The sequence below is a fragment of the Chrysochloris asiatica genome, unplaced genomic scaffold (assembly GCF_000296735.1).
Source record: "Chrysochloris asiatica unplaced genomic scaffold, ChrAsi1.0 scaffold00072, whole genome shotgun sequence".
NCBI classification, from domain to species: Eukaryota; Metazoa; Chordata; class Mammalia; order Afrosoricida; family Chrysochloridae; genus Chrysochloris; species Chrysochloris asiatica.
Genome location: NW_006408590.1, coordinates 11638006 through 11657138, shown reverse-complemented (window position 1 = coordinate 11657138; position 19133 = coordinate 11638006).

Here is a 19133-nt window from a genome sequence, read left to right as displayed (position 1 = left end):
GGAGAGATTCAAGAACAATCTTTGCTGGCTACAATAGTCATACTCAATTAAGTATGCGTTAAGTACTCAGCCTTTTAAATTCTATTTAGCTATAAAACCAACAGGATTGTTGTGATTGTGTGCTGTCGAGTCGGTTTTGACTCAGTGACCTCTTGGGACAGAATAGAATCATCCTCTAGGATCTTTCTAAGCCTATGGGTGGATTTGAACCATCCACCTTTCGCTTAGCAGCTAAGCACTTAATTGTTGCACCACCAGGATTCCTTAAGAACAGGATAGCACAGTGCATTTAAAATCTTTTGTCTCCCCCCAGTTGTCAAGAATTTGTGTGTCTAAATCTAGGCTGAACTCCCCAGTGTTGTTGTTGTTCTGTGCCGTGGAGTCGGTTCCTACTCGTAGCGACCCTGTACAGGGTTTCCAAGGCTGTAAATCTTTACGGGAGCAGAAAGTCTCATCTTTCTCCCGCAGAACGGCTGGTAGTTTCGAACTGCTGACCTTGTGGTTCGCAGCCCGATTCGTAACCACTATGCTACCAGAGCTCCTTGAGCTCCCCAGTAAGGCTCCCAAAAAGTCATTCACCAAGAGTGTCCTGCTCATCACTCTCTAGTTCCTGCAGCCTTGCCAAGCCCATCAAGAGATTAACTGCATTCATACTAGATAAATACAAGAAACCTGACAGGGCAGATTTTCTTTATTTCTTTGCCCATATGGTGCCAGCCTGTGCTGGTAACATTTCAATGCTTGTTTTCAAGGCTGGGTTATGGTCTCCCACACCCCCAAGTCTTTTATTTTTCTCACCCTCTGCTAGAGGGCGGCTGATGATTTTTTGTTTTTGAGCCTGGTGTTCCACCCTGTTCTAAGGATTGTTTTTCTGTCTTGTAATGGATACAGAGAAAATATCAGGCTCCTTTGTCTAAAAAGGAGAACACCAATTCAGAACCACCTTCTGAGGATCAGCTCATCCATTTGTCACTTAGCCAAAGCAGGAAGAGGAAGTGGACAGAGGGAGCTTTCAAATAATACATGCAAATGGCTCTGTTCATGGGCTTATGGCTAAATGCTGCATGTGGATCCAAAATGCTAAGCAAAACTATCAGGGTTACAAACATGTAGCCAAAATAGACATTGCTAGTCAATCACAGCACTCGTATGAATCTGGATCTGACCTCACAGGTACTCCTCAACTGAAAGCTCTAGACAGCCATTACCAATCAATTAGAGTCACAGACAAACCTATTTTGCAACATGCACCAGTCTATGGACTTCTTATGGATAAGACCCAGTTGTGTTGAGTTGATTCCCACTCGTGGTGACCTTATGAGTGTCAGAGTAGAATTGTGCTTCATAGGAAATTCAATGGTTGATTTTTCAGAAGTCGATTGCCCGGCCTTTCTTCCAAGGAGTCTCTGGATGGATTTGTTTTGTCAATCTTCAGAGCACAGTCCTACACTGACACATATGCGGGCCATGAATTGGAGTCCACTTGATACTGATTGGCTTTTTATGGACTGCAGCCCTATGAATTCTTTTTTGTTATAATCTAATACAGTGTAATCAGATTAAACCTCACTGTTTGTTGAATGCATAAATGAATAAAATATTGAATCTAGTTATTTACATGGAGATGATTAAGTCCTTGTTTGCTGGACACCACATCCTCTCACCAGGTCTTGCCCTATATTCAGTGGAGGTGCGAGTCCTCTGCATTTTATCCTTATGTCCCAATGACCTACAGTTAATAAAGTTATCTATTCTACCTATCCCTTCCCTGTACCCACAACTGTAAGACTCAGACAAGTGTTCATTGAACCCAAGCCAAAGGAACCATTAGAGTGACAGGATGGCTCAAACTTCCCTACTTGGCTTCTTCTTCCTTTGGAATGAATTCTCTCCCTTCAAATCGAGCAGCCTCATCAGTTCCTCAGAGTTTCCTAGTCATTCCTGAATCCCTGCAGTGGGCACAGTTTAAGCCCAGCCCACAAATCTCCCTTTTTACACATGTGAGATTACTTGTAGCACTTAGTTGTTGCCACAAAACAAACCACCTCACAACTTTGTGACTTAAAACAACGATTTTCTATTTTTCACGAGCTCCCTAGGTCAACTAGCTGGTTTGCTGATCTGGGCCGTATTTGGCTGATGACAGTTGGGTTCACGCATGTGCCTGGGGCCAGTTTGTCAGATGATAGGGGAGAAAAGGCTTAGAACATCATTAGTTGGATGATCTGGCTCCCTCCCATGTGTTCCTCACTTACCTAGCTCAGGTGTGTTCTCATGGTGAGGTCAGGGGTCAAATAGGGCAGATGAAATGAATAAATGTTTTTCAAGACTCTGCTGTGGTCAGATTTTCCAGTGTCCTATTATATGAAGCAGGAGTCCTGGTGTGGCACTGTGGGTTAAGGCGCCAGACTGCAAAATCACTTTGAAACGTAAGGTCGGCAGTTCAAGTTCACCAGCTGCTCCTCGGAAACCCTATGCAGGGTTGCTATGGGTGGGAACTGACTCTATGGCACTTCAAAACAATGACAAATTATATGAAGCAAATAACATAAACAAACCAAATGATCAGTGAATAAGGGCACTACCAAGGGATATGCATATAGGAAGGCATGAAAAATTGGGGCCATTAATGGAATTACTAAATGAAAATGAGAAAGTAAAATCTGAATTAGTGCCTGGGTCTCTTATCCAGTCTGTCATTTTATGATGAGTAGTTATTGTTGTTAAGTGCCATCAAGTCAGTTCCGACTCATACATAGTGACTTTGTATAGGGTTTCCGAGGAGCGGCTTGTGAGCTTGAACTACCAACCTTGAGATTCAAACTGCCCTTGCAATCCAGTGCATTAACCCACAGCACCACACCAGGTTTGAGTTATTGACACCCATGTTTCTGATAAATGCCTTGAAAACAAAGACCTCACTTGAAAGCTACACCATTGAAAGTTAAAGATGACGAACTGCTTTTGGCCTTGGTTAGTCCTCTAGGTAGCGTAGTGGTTATAAGCCGGGCTGCTAACCTCAAGGTCAACAATTTGAAACTACCAGCAGCTCCATGGGAGAAAGATGAGGTTTTCTGCTCCTGTAAAGATGTACAGCCTCGGAAACCCTATGCAGGGCCGATATGAGTCAGAACTGACTCTACGGCACACCACCACCACCACCACCATCCTCTAGGAATTTTTCCAGATATCCAATAGATGAGACAAGCATGAAGGACCTTAGTCCAAGATGCCCTTAATCTATATAGTCACTTCCCCTCTGTGTCTTCAAAGTACTTACTTTGCATCCGCAATGACAGACTGTTGGCTTCCTGTCCTTCTCAGCCTTTTGGCTCTTGTACCCAGCTTGGCTGACTCAAGTTGGACATTTCTCCACATCCTTCAATTTCCACAGCTGCTGTCATCATCTAGTGGTTTGGGTGTTGTGGGTGTCAAGAGTAGGAGTCAAGATTCATTTTTGGTACTTCTAGAAGCTCACTTCCTATTTAATTCCAGCCAAAGCAAGTTTTCAACCTCAACGTTCAGAAAGTCCAGACTGACTTTCTAAAAGTTTAACTCCCTTTAAGCCTATCATGGAATTTCTGAGTCCTATTGGATAAGGAGCTCTGTAGCGTAGTGGTTACGAATCGGGCTGCGAACCTTAAGGTCAGCGGTTCGAAACTACCAGCTGCTCCGCGGGAGAAAAATGAGGCTTTCTACTCCCGTAAAGATTTACACCCTCGGAAACCCTGTACAGGGTCGCTATGGGTCGGACCCGACTCGATGGCACTTAACAACAACAACATTGGATATGATCAAGCGTGGCAACAGTAGTGAGGTTGGCCCAGGATCGGGCAGTGTTTTGTTCTGCTGTGCATAATAAGGTCACTATGAGTTGGTACTGACTCAATGGCACCTAACAACAACAACAACAACAATTGGATATGATTATTCTCATGGACTGGGCTGAATGACCCTCAAGGATTATTATCTGTAGAAAGATTGCAAATTGGCAATCTTCCTTTTGGAGAACATCTCAACTGAGAGCTCGCAAGACAGCAATTGTTTTGTAGGCTTTTTAAAAAACTTTTCAGTGAGGTCCCAAACAGGATTTCTAAGTCTCTTTCTACTTGGGTGGACAGTCACATGAGAACCCTATTCCTTATCATCTGTACCCCTGACAGGCAACATAAACCAATCCCAGTCATCTGCCCACTAACTCTAGATATCCGCACAACCCTCCTCTATGCAGAACTTCAATGGATCAGAGTTTACCAATGAAATGAAATCATTTATTATCTTGGATCAGTGTAGACCAAGGAGACCAAGGAAGAAATAAGTAAAGCAGATCAAAGAGAATGTAGTTTGTGTAATTTAGAATCTGGATTTCTAGGAGGTTCAAAGAATCAGAGGATTTTAAATCAAAAAGGCAACTTTGAGGCCAGGTAGATAACTTCTCTCCTTCTAGCCACAAACCCAGTTTACAAATAAAGAAACCAAAGCCAAGGGAAGTTAAGGAGCTTTCCGCAAGTCACTGAGTCAGCGAGGGTTAGAGCTGAGGTTGAAGCTTAAATATTTTGAAAGTCACTTTCCTATCCCTAATTTCTATACACATTTTAATCATTTCCTTATATAAGTATCTCCTCTAATACACCATTACTCCATGAATTTAGCAGGACTGGAATATAATTATTAATGATAATTATTATTTTCAGGGTCCTTTATAAGTGTAATCTTCATATTGCCCCCAAGAAATGGTGCTTCTCCAAAAGCAGTTTCTACACTAGGGAGAGACTAGAAAGTAGGGTTCTCTATGTAGCAGGGCATTCACAGCAATTCCTACCAAGAAGCCTTCTCCTGCCAATTGCCCAGGAGCGCTGTGTCCAGTTCCCAGCAGCAGCTATAAATGTAGTCCCTAGATGAGGTTATTAGAGGTTTGTTAAAGGGAAGGATTGATTTATCTCTATAGCCTTCTTATTGCCCGAGGTCCAATGTTCAGCTCCTTTCATGACAAATGTACAGTAATTGTGTGTGTTTGGTCCAATCTTCTATGTTTGGTCCAAAAAGGAGAGGAAATTTTACAAGGTGCTATTTTACTAAAACTATTTCCTTGGTGGGGCTCTCATGCCTTACTAAAGCTGGATCAGTATTGAAAGGAAGTCATCATCAGATTACTGCATCTCGACCCTAAAGTGTCTGAATGAGTGTAGAGCAAACCTCCAAAAGGCACATTTGTAATGTAAATTTTACATTGTTCTTGGTTTGCCAAAAAAAAAAAAAAAAAGTAAAAGCTTAAGGTATGGAATACATTTTATAAAGATAGTAAATTCTAAAGATTATATTGTTGTTGTTGTTAAGTGCCTTCCTTCGAACCTGTTCCGACTCATAGCAACCCTGTATAGGGTTTCCAAGGAGCAACTAGTTTCCAAGGAGCAACCTCCAACCTTGCAGTTCAAACCGAATTTGTAGTCCAATGCTTATCCTACAGAGCCACACCAGGACTCCAAAAGATTATATTATATATAGTAAATGTATTTATGAGGTGACTTCATTGTACTCACATTTCACTTTCATAATTACTTGGATTTTTTTTTAATAGTTTAAATGGGTTCTGAGGAATATACTGTATATTTTTTAATTGAACTGATTGTTGTTGTAAAGTGTCGTTGAGTAAGTTCTGACCCATAGCGACCCTGTATAGGGTTTCCATGGAACAGCTGGTGAGCTTGAACCACTGACCTTGTGTTTCAAACTGACTTTGCAGTCCAGCTCATTAACCCACAGCGCCATACCAGGACTCTAATAGGAAAGAAAAATTGTCTGGCATAGACTTTACTTATGACACTTAGTTTGAAAGGACAGGAGTCGCTAGAATACATGTGGTTAGGCACCAGAGCTGGAGCATCATTTCGAAGCCCAGTACAAAATGAGAACGCTGCTGAGTTAGAGGTGGGATAGCAATCTTTCCTTCCCACCAGCCCATTGCCCCAACCCACTGTGGATGGGTGACCCCGTCAAAGAACTGCAACAATCATGTCAGAATGCCTGGATGGGGGGAGGTGTGAGTCCCCCACTAAGTTCCCCACCAATGCAGTAGTGCACATGGAAGAGATGATTCAGCCAAATGCAAGGTCAGCCCCAACACTTACCCTTCCCTGAATGGTACCCAGGCTCCAGCAGAGGGAAAAGGTCAAGGGCAGAATGTGGACTTCTGTTGTTAAGTGCCAAGGAGTCAGTTGGGACTCATAGGGATCTTGTATAGGGATTCCAGGGAGTGGCTGGTGAGTTTGAACCAACGGACTTTGTGGTTAGCAGTACAGTGCTCATCCTACAAGTATGACAGCAGGGCTCCCCACTGGTAAATGGAGTAGGGCTGGGAAGGAGAAGGTTGGGTGGAGACTGAACACCAGAAACAGGAAGTGGAAGAAGCAAGAGACAAGACCACAATTGAGTTCAGGCTCTAAGCAGCAGGCATATGTTCTGTCATCCTCTTGGATTCTGCAAAACACAAAAACAAAGATAAATTAATTAAGAACAACAAGATAATGACCATAGTACATTATACACCAAACAAAGTGCTGGTGGTTTGCCCATCTAACTGGCCCTGTCTGGGATATTTGTATAGGGACTCACAAGGCTTTAACATTCGTGAGCAGCCACTCAGGGCTGATTACCCAAAAACAAGGTACAATAACTCCAGTCCTTCCACCAAGCTGTGATTGCCCCTGAAATTGATCACCATAGATTAACAAGTAAACACAATTAAGCCGGTAGGTATTTTGTGCGTTTTTTGCTCACTCCAAACTGGTGCTTACCATAGTTAATCCTCCCCTGGCTGGGTGTTGAGCGAGCTTTGCTCCTTCGTTTCCTGTTGTATAAGGAAGGGGTTAACTAAACTAGATGTTCAGTTTCGTTTAGTTTAGGGGGTCAGGAATGCCTTTATTCTTTTGTTTCTCCCAAAGCACTGAAAGCTGCTTTAGATACAACGCCCTGAGGTTTCTAAGCGGGTGCAGGGATGCCGGTTGCAACCCCTGATACTGTCACCCAAATGACCCCATCCTCCACAACATTGGACAGAGAGCCAGTGCTGTTGGGGAAGGGGCCGCCCAGGCAGTGACATCACTAAGGTTAATATCACTGTAACACACCCACCCCCACCCTGCCCCAGTCTCCCACCTATAAGGCGCAGGAAGGTGGGCTGCTGTGTCAGCACTGGGCCCAGTGGAGGGTCTCCACCTTGACCAATTCAGAAGGGAAAATCATTGGTCAAGTTAGAATGCAGGAAGAGGGGACCCAGGGGAAGAGCGGACAGTTCTGTCTACCAGGGAGGGGGCTTCTCCTGAAGGCCCACGCACAAAGAGGGTGATGATAACAGACGTTACCACTCTGGGTGACACCGTGACACATGCACTAACAAATACCCCAGAAATCACATAATATAAATCACAAACTGAGCTGCTGAGGTAAAATATCCTGTTGCATATACGTGGAGTTGAATGACTATTTGAATTGTGACAGCACAGACTTCACGAGCAGCCCCACGAGGGATCTCTGGTGGAAGGGGTAGCTTCCAAGGGGCAACATAGGAGAAGAAATGGGAGGGAGGTTTCTGAGAAAGACGTTTGCTGGCTTAAGATTTTTGCTCACATCACTGATACATATGCATCATAAAGCTGTTTAGAATCTTCAGGGAGAACTAGGCAATCATGTGCACTTGAAAAATATTTTAAAAATGAAGGCACGCCTTAAATGCTGTGGCTAAGCACTGGAAACCACAACCCCTCAGCTCCTCCCGACTGACATATCTTCATAACAAAATGTCTTCCTGACTCCTTGAAGAGGGAGCAGGCGATTAGACCCTTCCCTCCTGTACAGTTCAAATGCCTATTGGGTGGGTTCACCAGCTCTCTGCTGTTTGAAAGACTCATGCCAAATGATTGTAGGAGAAGCCGTAAAGCTAGGGGGTGGAAACAGCCTTTCCCAATGGGCAAAGAGGATTTCAGAGGACTCACTCCTTTTACTAATACTACGGAAGCATGTTTGCATCTCTGCCAGTTGCTATAGAGACTGTGGGGAACACATGTAAATATTCAGCCTGCGTGAGACACTGGAGATGCAATCTGGTGCAATGTGGTTCCCTTTCTTTGCGCGTCTCTTTGCATCTTAGAATTGCAGTTTGCAGCCACATCAGGGAGTCCTGTGGTTTTGGGCCTCTGGTCCGTTGGCTCATTTTTAAGGAACTTGTCTACCATGGGAACTGGGAGACACCCTACATGAGAACGGGCTGCAAACGCTTTTCTCCTACTTTTTGGAGGCAGAAGATTCTTTCAACTCCCTGCGCCTCCATCTTCTCATCTGTAAAATGGAAGAAATAAAGCCTTGCTCTAGTGGGGAGGGGAATGAGAATGCAAGGGCATGCTTTGTCAAGATGAAAGCACTAGGTGTGTTTGGTAGCATTATTATGTAATTATTCTATACTTTGAAAGGCTTGTCAAATCGTGGTCTTATTTTGGCACTGGCGTGTGGAAATGGGGCCTGGCTCATCATCTTAGTTAGCGGTTAGAAGGCATTGTTCTTTCTTAATGTTTGTTGTGGATGCCTTAAAGGAAACATGTTCTTTGTTTCTCTGAAGGCTGCTGAGCTCAGAGTAGGAATCCCAGGCCTGGAAACCTTGCTTCTAGCATCCCTCCTTTCAATTTACCAGTGATTCCGTAGTGATCAAGGACCTCAGTTTACAACTCCAAAGTCAAATGCCAGCGGAAGAATACCTCACCTGCCAATTTTTTAGTCCTGGCAAAACCCCAGGTGTTTTTTACAACACACATGTACCCGTGCGTTAAGAGAAGCCAGCAGAACCAGCAGCAAGAACCTCCTCCTTAGAGACATGCAGAGGACCAGAGTATGTGTGGGCAAGCCCTGATTTGAATTCCAAAGGCAACCATTGTCTTTCCAGCTCCTTGTGTGGCTTCTTCTGACGCGTGGGAGGAGGGGCGGAGCCAACGAAGGTGTTGTCCGCTGGATCTTCTGCCACCCACGTTCAACGAGTCTCATCAGAATGTGCCTTTACGTCTCCTTGCCAACCGCCACTGCTGTGTCGACAGAGGAAACCACTCAACCATCAGTCAGTGTGGGGCTGGGCTTCGCTTAGTCTGAATACCATTCCTACTCCATTCCACAGTTCTAGAATTGGGTTTGTGGAGTATCATTCACTCAAACATAAGAGTGACTCCAAATTCTGACCTCAAGAAGGCACAAACTAGCACGTATGTTTCTTGTGCTGGGCAATCAGTCAGGAGAGAGAGGATGCTGGAAACATAGAGCCCACTGGCTCTGGCCAAGAGCAGGACTCACCTAGCAAGAATGTGGGAATGACTGTGAGCAGCAGGCAAAGGGAGGGAAGATGAACGGAGAACTGGGACAGGGAAGAGCTCAGCAGGTCAAGAATTCTCCACATTCTCTTCCTTTCCCACGCACCAAATCTCCCATCTGGAAAGAAAAGGTGAATGCAAATACATACATGTCAGAAGTTCCATGAAGTGGAACCTAATTGGTGTCTTAGATTTTCGTTTGTCTTCTTTGCCAGGAAAAGCAGGATTAAAGGGAGAGATGAGGGAGGGAAGAAATGATATTGATAGGAAGTAGGAGAGGTTAGCGTAGAAAGCCTTCGTTATTCAATTAATAACTATTGTGGTGGTCCAGTCTCTACCAGGTCCTGTTTCGGGTATTGAGGATGCAGCCATGGACAGCACAGATGTAAATCCTTACCCTCAGGAAGCTTGCATTCTTGTTAGCGAGGCAGACAGTAAAAGCTATAAATAAGCAAAACAGTGTATAAGCACACACTGAGACACTGGTGATTCATTGGTGGCAATGAATTCTCACCTTCCATTCAAGCAACCTCATTCATACTCACTCCCCATCTGTCTGCAGAGACTTGAATGCTTCTATGATGGTGAAGAGGTTTCAGCAGAACTTCCAGACGATGGTGGACTAGGAAGACCAAACAGCAGCCAATGGATCACAGTGATCTGATCCAAAACCAATCATGGGGATGGCACAGGAGCAGATAGATAATGGTTCATTACATTGTACATGGGGTTATCGTGAGTTGGAGGCCAACTTGATGGCAACTAAACAACACATCACACGTGTATCCAGCAGAGCAGGAGATCAGGGATTGTAGAAGGGATGTGAAATTGAAGAAAAGATCATCAGGAGTCTTCACTCTGAAGGCAGTCTTTGAGCCAGTGCTGACAGAGTGAGGCTATTGGGCTCAAAGAGAGTGACTGGGGTTAGGGACAAAGAAAGGGAGAGAGAGAGGCCAGACAGTAAAGGGTCAGATAGAGAGGCAGCTTGCAGACCACTGAAGGGATTTAGGCTTTTCCCCTGAGTGCAATGAGGAGCCATTTGAGGGTCTTGAGCAGAGAAGCAATAAGATTTGACTTCTATTTAAGGATCCTTTGGGCTGTAGCATGGTGAGTAGATTGGAGGCAGGGAGCCCTTTTTGATGCTGAGTCTGGTCTGCTCTCACTTTGTTAAAAAGAGAAGCTGGCAAGTGTTAGGGAGGCTTTTATGAGATCAGAAGGACTGAGAGAAACTGAGAAATGGGATACTTTGTTGTTGTTGTTGTTATGTGCCGTGGAGTTGGTTCCGACTCATAGCGACCCTCTACAGGGTTTCAGAGGCTGTAAATCTTTACGGGAGCAGCTGGTAGTTTCAAACTGCTGACCTTGAGGTTCTCAGTCCGATTCGTAACCATTACGCTACCAGAGCATAAGTGATGCCCATATACCACCTAAAATGATCTTGGCCATCACCATTGGTTCACATTCATCCCTTAGAAAAGTGACCTAGAGAGAAGCCACACACAAGGCTTTCATATATCCTGTGAGTGGGGTTTTCTGCCTGCAATTGTCATTTGGGTCTGTGGGCTAAAGCGTCAGACTGCAAAGTCGATTGAACTGTAAGGTCGGTGGTTCAAGCTCACCAGCTGCTCCTTGGCAACCCTATACGTGGTTGCTATGGGTTGGAATCAACTCAATGGCACTTCACAACAACAAAGAGCACCTGGTGTGGTGATGTGGGCTAATGTGCTGGACTGCAAAGTTGGTTTGAACCACAGGATCAGTGGTTCAAGCTCACTAACTGCCTCTCGGAAACCCTGTGCCGGGTCACTATGGGTCAGAACCGACTCTACAACACTAAACAACAACAACAAAAGAGCACCAAGTCTGACCCATAAACCTCATCTGTCAGTTTGTCATACTGTGGTGGCTTGCATGTCGCTGTGATGCTGGAAGCTAAGGCACCAGTATTTTAAATAACAGCAGGGTCATCCATGGCGAACAGGCTTCATCTGACCTTCCAGACACAGACTAGGAGGAAGGAGAGGCAGACTACATCTGCCTGTTTAGCCACTGAAAACCTTATGAATAGCAGTGGAACACTGTCAGGGCAGCACCAGATACTTGAATATTGAGACATTATGAACAGCACCAAAATATTACCAGATGAAGCGGTGAAAGACAAGCCCCTCAGGTTGGAAGGCACTCAGAATACTCAAAAAAGCTGCCTCCTCAAAGTAGAGTTGACCGTGATGCTGCAAATGAAGTAAGCAAAGCTTTAGGGACCTTCATTTGCTGATGGGGCACAACTCAAAATGAACACAAACCACTGTAAATATCCATTAACAATTAGAACATGGGATGTACAAAGTATGAATCTAGGAAAATTGGAAGTTGTCAAAAGTGAAATGGATTATAAAAAAACCAATATCCTAGGCATTGTTGTTTTTGTTAAGTGCCATCAAGTTGGTTTCAACCTATAGTGACTCTGTATAGAGTTTTCAAGGAATGTCTGCTGAGTTTTAACAGTCAACTTTGCAGTTCAAACCGACCTTTTGGTCCAGTGTTTACCCTACAGTGCCATACCACGACACCATCCTAGGCATTAGCAAGCTGAAATTAACTGGTATTGGCCATTTTGAATCTGACAATCTTATTGTTTTGTTATGCTGGGAATGACAAATTGAGAGGAATAGCGTCATGTTCATCATGAAAACCAAGATTTCAATATCAGTCTCGAAATACACTGTCTGTGATAGGATAACATCCATACGCCTACAAGGAAGACCAGTTGATACTACTTTTATTCAAATCTATGCACCAACTACAAAAGCTAGTGATGATGAAGTTGAAGAATTCTACTAACTTCTTCAATCTGAAATTGATCAAAGTTGCAACCAAGGTATATTGATGATTACTGGTGGTTAGAATGCAAAGGCTGGAAACAAAGAGGAAGGATCAGTAGTTGGAAAATATGGTCATGGTGATAGAAATGATGCTGGAGATTGCATGATAGAATTTTGGAAGACCAATGACTTATTCTTTACAAATACCTTTTTAAAACAACATAAAAGATAACTATACTAGAGGACCTCACCAGATGGAATACACAGACATCAAATTGACCATATCTATGGAAGAGATGGTAGAAAAGCTCCATATCATCAGCCCAAACCAGGCAGGGACAGACTTGCACAGTCTTGTAGAACTGACCATCAATTACTCCTTTGTAACTTGTGGCATTGTTGGTTAATGCACTGGACTGCAAAATCCACTTGAACTGCAAGGCTGCTCCTTGGAAACCCTATACAGGGTCACTATGGGTCAGAACCCAACTCTACAGCACTTAACAACAGCAACAACAAAGTTCAGGCTGAAGCTGAAAAAAATTAAAACAAGTCCATGAGAGCCAAAATATGATCCTGCACATATCTCACCTGCATTTAGAGATCGTGTCTCAGTAACAGATGATGCACTAGATACTAATGGCTGAAAGTCAGAAAAGTTTGGGATGACATCAAGAACATCATACAGGAAGAAAGCAAAAGGTCATTAAGAAGAAAAGAAAGAAGGGAAAATACGGATGTCAGAAGAGACTCTGAAAATTGCTGTCCAGCATAGAGATGCTAAAGCAAATGGAAGAAATGAGGAGATAAAAGAGCTGAACAGAACATTTGAAGACAATGCCAAGTACTATAACGAAATGTACAAAGACCTCTAGAAAACCAAAAGGGGAAAACATACTCAGCATTCTTCAAGCTGAAAGAATGAAGAAAAAATGCAAGCCTCGACTTGCAAAGTTGAAAGATTCTATGGGCAAAATATTGAATGATAGGGAAAACATCAAAAGAAAAATGGAAGGAGTACACAGAGTCACTATACCAAAAAAGAAATGATCAATGTTCAACCATTTCAAGAGGTAGCATATGATCAAGAAGTTCAAGATGCACTGGTAAAGATCAAGGCTCCAGAACTAAATGGAATACAAACTGAAATCATCCAACAAACTGATACGGCTTTGGAAGCACTCACTCATCTATGCCAAGAAATTTGGAAGACAGCTATCTGGCCGGCTGATTGGAAGAGGTCCATATTTGTGTCCATCCAAAGAGAGATAGCCCAACAGAATATGGAAATCATTGAACAATATCATTACATACAAGTAAAACTTTGCCAAAGATAATTCAAAAACAGTTGCAACAGTACACTGACAGGGAACTGCCCGAAGTTCAATCCAGATTCAGACAAGGATGTGGAAGGAGGGATATCATTGCTGATGTCAGATGGATCTTGGCTGAAAGCAGAGAATATCATAAATATGTTTACCTGTGCTTTATTGACTATGCAAAGGCTTTAGACTGTGTGGATCATGACAAGAAATGGACAACATTGCAAAGAATGGGTATTACAGAACTCTTTGTTTTGCTCATGAACACCTGAACATAAACCAAGACGCAGTCGTTAAAACAGAGCATGGAGACACTGAATGGTTTAAAATCAGGACAGGTGTATGCCAGGGTTGTATTCTTTCACGCTACCTATTCAATCTGTATGCTAAGAAAATAATTCAAGACCTAGATTATATGAAGAAGAATATGGCATCAGATTGGAGGAAGACTCATTAACAACCTGTGATGTGCAGATGGTACAACCTTACTTGCTGAAAGTGAAGAGTGCTTAAAATATTTTCTGATGAAGATCAAAGATCACAGCCTTCATTATAGGTTGCACTTCAATGTAAAAAACAAAAAACAAGAATCCTGACCATTGAGGCAATAAACAACATCATGATAAATGGAGAAAATATTAATGCGGTCAAAAACTTCATTTTTCTGCGATCTACTATCAACACCCATGGAAGCAGCAATGAAGAAATTAAATGACATGTTGCATTAGGCAAATCTGCTGCACAAGGCCTTCTTAAAGTGTTCAAAAGCAAAGATGTCAGTTTAAAGACTAAGGTGCACTTAACCCAAGTTATAGTATTTTCAGTAGCTGTGTATGCATGTGAAAGTTGGACAGTGAATAAGGAGGACCATAGAAGAATTGATGCATTAGAATTATGGTGTGGAGAAGAATATTAAAAGTACCATGGACTGCCAAAAGAACAAACCAATCTGTGTTAGAAGAAGTATAGCCAGAGTGCTTCTTAGTAACCAGGATGGTGAGACATATTACCAGGAAAATGGAGAAGGATATCATGCTTCGTAAAGTAGAGTGATGGTGGTTGTGTGCCATGGAGTCAGTTCTGACTCACAGTGACCCTGCATAGGGTTTCCGAGGCTGTAAATCTTTACAGGAGCAGAAAGCCTCATCTTTCTTCTGGGGAACAACTGGTAGTTTCAAACTGCTGACCTTGAAGTTAGCAGCCTGACTTGTAACCACTATGCTACCAGAGCTCCTTAGGTAATGTGGAAGGTCAGTGAAAAAGAGGAACACATCAACTAGATGGATTGGCACAGTGGCCATAGCAATGGGTTCAAACATAATAATGATTGTGAGGTTGGTGCAGGACTGGGCAGAATTTTGTTCTGTTGTACATAAAGTCGCTATTAGTCAGAACCAACTCACAGGCACATTAACAGCCAGAAGTCTGACCCTAACTACTTGGCTTGGAGTAAAATAAAAAATGTAAAGTTTTATTAAAGTGCAATGGGATCACAAATTGCTTCACATATTTCCTCCCAGATGTGCAAAAAATGAAACATCATTGTTTCCTATCAAATCTTCCTGGTCCCCTGTCCCACAATCCTGCAAAATGTGGAAGAAGACCTCGGCCTTTTCCAGTATCCTCTGACCACCCAGCTGCAGTACTTGCATCTATGTTTGGTGGAGAATGATATTAGCCTGTTGTTGTGGGTACAGTGATCAGCATGGTGACCTCTGGTCCTGATGGTGCTCCTTCAGGGTGTCTGATGTGGTTTAGGTCCTGTAAAAATGTCCCCTGAGATACTCCTGGAATAGTCTGTCCACTGGTATGTATTGGGGTGCATTACCATGGAACATCAACACTGTTATTACCACTACAAAGGAAAACAATTGATCTCATTGGCCACCACTTTCAACTCTAGGCCTCTACCCTTCCACTAATCCTCCTTGAACCTACCTGACTTTTGCCAGGATATGAAGGAACATAGAGATATATCACTTTGGGAAACATTAACTCAGGTTATCTACTGAGGTTCCTCTTTTGCCAGTACTTCACTTTCTTTCTCTTAATCCATGTTAGACACAGTGCCAAGATAAATGTTGTGATGCTTTTAGCCTCCTCTAGGCTATGTCTCTGGAGTCCTGGTGTGGCACAGTGGATTAATGCACTGGACTGCAAAGTTGTTTGAACTGCAAGGTTGGTGGTTCAAGCTTACCAGAGGCTCCTTGGAAACTCTATACAGAGTCACTATGGGTCCAAACTGATTCGATAACACTTAACAACAACCATAACTGGCTATATCTGAAAGGGAAGATACTCCAATGTTTTAAATCTCCTAATATCTTTGTGAATGCTACCGCCTTCAATAAAGTTTGGCCTTGGGGAAGAGGGAAGACAAGACTCCTGATAGATTTTATTCTACTTTCATTTCTCTCTCTTCATTTCCATACTCTCCTGAGAAGAAAGAAGTGAATTTTCCATTTTCATCCCTTCCTTTCTTGGAATAACTTTCCCCTCAAAATTTCTTTTCTATTGCTAAAATCACACTAGCCCTGCCCACACCCTTAGAGCCATGATGGTTGTGTGAAGTGTGTCTTCAGGGTAGCAGACATTGTGGTGGAATTAAAAATGCATGACAGTTAATGGGGAGTAGAATTTGTGAAGAGGAAGGGGGAGGAGGCAGAAATGGGCAGGGAAAGCCTCAGACCACAAAGCAGATATGACGATGTTTTGGCCATCCCTATGGGAAATTCCAGAATAAACATTGCTCATTAGAGGATCTCGTAATAAGTGAGTCTTATTCATGTCTTATTCCCTGCCACACTTGTCCTGTCAACATGACTGAGCTTTTGACTTGGTTTCTGCCTATACCTGAAATCCTCTAGTGTATCTGATTGTGGTTTTGACATCCTGCCTAGACCTTACCTTCTCTATTTTCAGAGGTTCCCTTCAGCTCATGTCTAGGGCGTGTCTCCAAACCAAACATACCACCTGGGCCACAATATTGACTTAATTCCTCACCATCTTAAGGATGCAGGGTTGGCAAAAAAAAATTCTGTAAATGGCCAGATAGTAAATACTTTTCCCTTTATGAATCTGGTAATCTGTCACAACTACTTAACTCTGCCATTGCAAAGTTAAAGCAGACATAGACATTTAAGTGAATGGGTGTGCCTGTTTTCCAATAAAACTTTATTTACAAAAACAAGTGGTGGGTTGGATTTGGTCCATAGGCTGTCGTGTGCTGACCCCTGTGTTAGAAAGCCCTATGACAATGCTCTTTCTGCCACAACAAAGTTCCATTGAGATTAGATGCTGGCCTGCTAGCTCATGGAAACCACAGCTTTTTTAGTTGTGATATCGATGACTGTCCTGCTCCTATAAAGAACTAGAACTGTTTTGGTGTCCTACTCTTTTTTAAAAAATGTTTTATTGTGAATTGTGTGATCGTTTACATGGAAGAACATTAACTTTACATCACCTTTACATTTCCAACCCTCACAGTCAGTCCTGATAGTAATGATTAAATTTTGTACCACATGAGTGCTATCCACATCTCCTTTCATCAGTCCTAATCTTTTTTTGTTTTAAAAAATATATATATATGACACAATATTTGTCAATTCAACATTTTTCAGGTGTACAAAGTAGTGATATCAATTACACTAAGCATATTGTGCAACTATCACCTATAATCATTGCCAAATTTCTTACCTTCATAAACAGAAACTCGGAGTTGCTTCCCAAACAGTTGCTTCCTATTCCTCCGTCTTTCCTGTCCCTGGTAACCATGAATGAACATTGACCGCTATACATTTGCCTATTGTTCTTATTTCATATAAGTGAAATCATACAATATTTGCCCTATTGTGATTGACATATTTCACTCAACATGTTTCCAAGGTTTGGTTCCCATGTCTTTACTCAGGCAGTTCTCAGCTTCTTCTCTTCCCTCTGCCAGCCTCAGAGGTCCCAGCATGCCTTGAGGATGAGCACATTCAAGTAATCAATTTCTGCTTTTGTTTCCACTCTACAGCCAAGATTCACTCCCTTTCTTTCCATAAGCACTACCTTACTTCAAGAATTCGTTACCAATATTTTGGAATAGTTCCATCTTGTCACTCGACTTCATCTAAAGATCCTTCATCTGCCATCACTAATGATGTGATTTCATTTAAATAGTAAGTCCATGAGACCAGTGCTAGGAATGTCATATAATAGCTATGAGAAAAAACCCTTCTCTCTAAGATATTGAAAACAAGACGTTGGCAGAACTGTGTAAAGGCAGAGCTTCTGCATGAAGAAAAATCCATATTATTAATTGTTGATGTTATTATTAAAAGTAATGATATAACCTTGTTGCTGTTATTATTGTTTTTAGGTACCATCAAGTCAATTCAACTCACAGAAGCCCACAGAGGTTATCCTGTAGGGTTTTCTAAGTTGTTAATTTTATGGGAGCAGATCTCTAGGTCTTTCTTTCACAAAGCCACCGGGTGCTTTGAAAGGCCAATCCTTGGGTTAGCAGTTGAGCTGTTAACCATTGTGAAACTCCTTAATATGTCACCAGAAAGACCTTACGATATGAAAATATAAAGTAAATTTCATAAGTAAACAAATGCATAGATTAATAAATCCACCTATTCAAAGGACCAAGACTTGGTGATCTAGTAAATAAACTTTAAAAATAGATTTTTAAATTAGAAAAGACAACAATTTTGAAAACAGTTTACACAGATGTTTTAAACAATACTGACTGATAGTGGATGCTAGCCTAAGTCAATTTTACCCCCTCACCCTGCACAAACTTTTCCTTTTATAGGATTAAGTGTTTCTCCGAAGAGATTAGTGTAGTCAAAGTTTTGCAAATTAAGTCCTATTTTAAACAGAGCATATTCCTTATTTCTGGAGTTTTCTTGCTTGCTTTTTAATTTTTTCAGTCTTATATATCTTTTTTAAAAACTTTTTATTGGGAATTGAGTGAAGGTTGAAAGTCAAGATGACCAGTTCATCATTCAACAAGTCATATACTTTGCTTGATCGCAATCCCTTCCATGCAACAAGAACAGTTATCCCATCTCCTTCTTGTGGGTCCTATTTCCATTCCACTCTCCATCCCATTGCTCTTCGATTTTGACCTTCGGTAAATGTTGCCCTTTTGATTTTGAATGATTGACCATTCCATGGTTCATGCCTTACTTGTGTTTTTGCCCCTCCCCCTCCCCACACACGTATAAACCTATCAACTTGTTATTGTTGTTAGGCACCATTGAGTTGGTACCAACCCATAGCGACCTTATGCACAGCAGAACAAGACACTGCCCAATCCTCGGCCAACCTCAGTATTGTTATCATGCTTGGGTTCATTGATACTGCTACTTGGCTAATCAATCTCATTGGGGGTCTTCCTCTTTCTCTCTGACCCTCCACCTTACCAAACATGATATCCTTCTCCAGCGACTGGTCCCTCCTAACATTATGTCCAAAGTATGAGAGATGAAGTCTGGCCATCCTGGCCTCCAAGGAGTATTCTGGCTGCATTTCTTCCAACATAGATCTGTTGGTTCTTTTGGCAACCCATGGCACTTACAACATTCTCCTCCAACACCATAACTCAAAAGCATCAATTCTTCTATGATCTTCCTTATTCACTGTCCAGC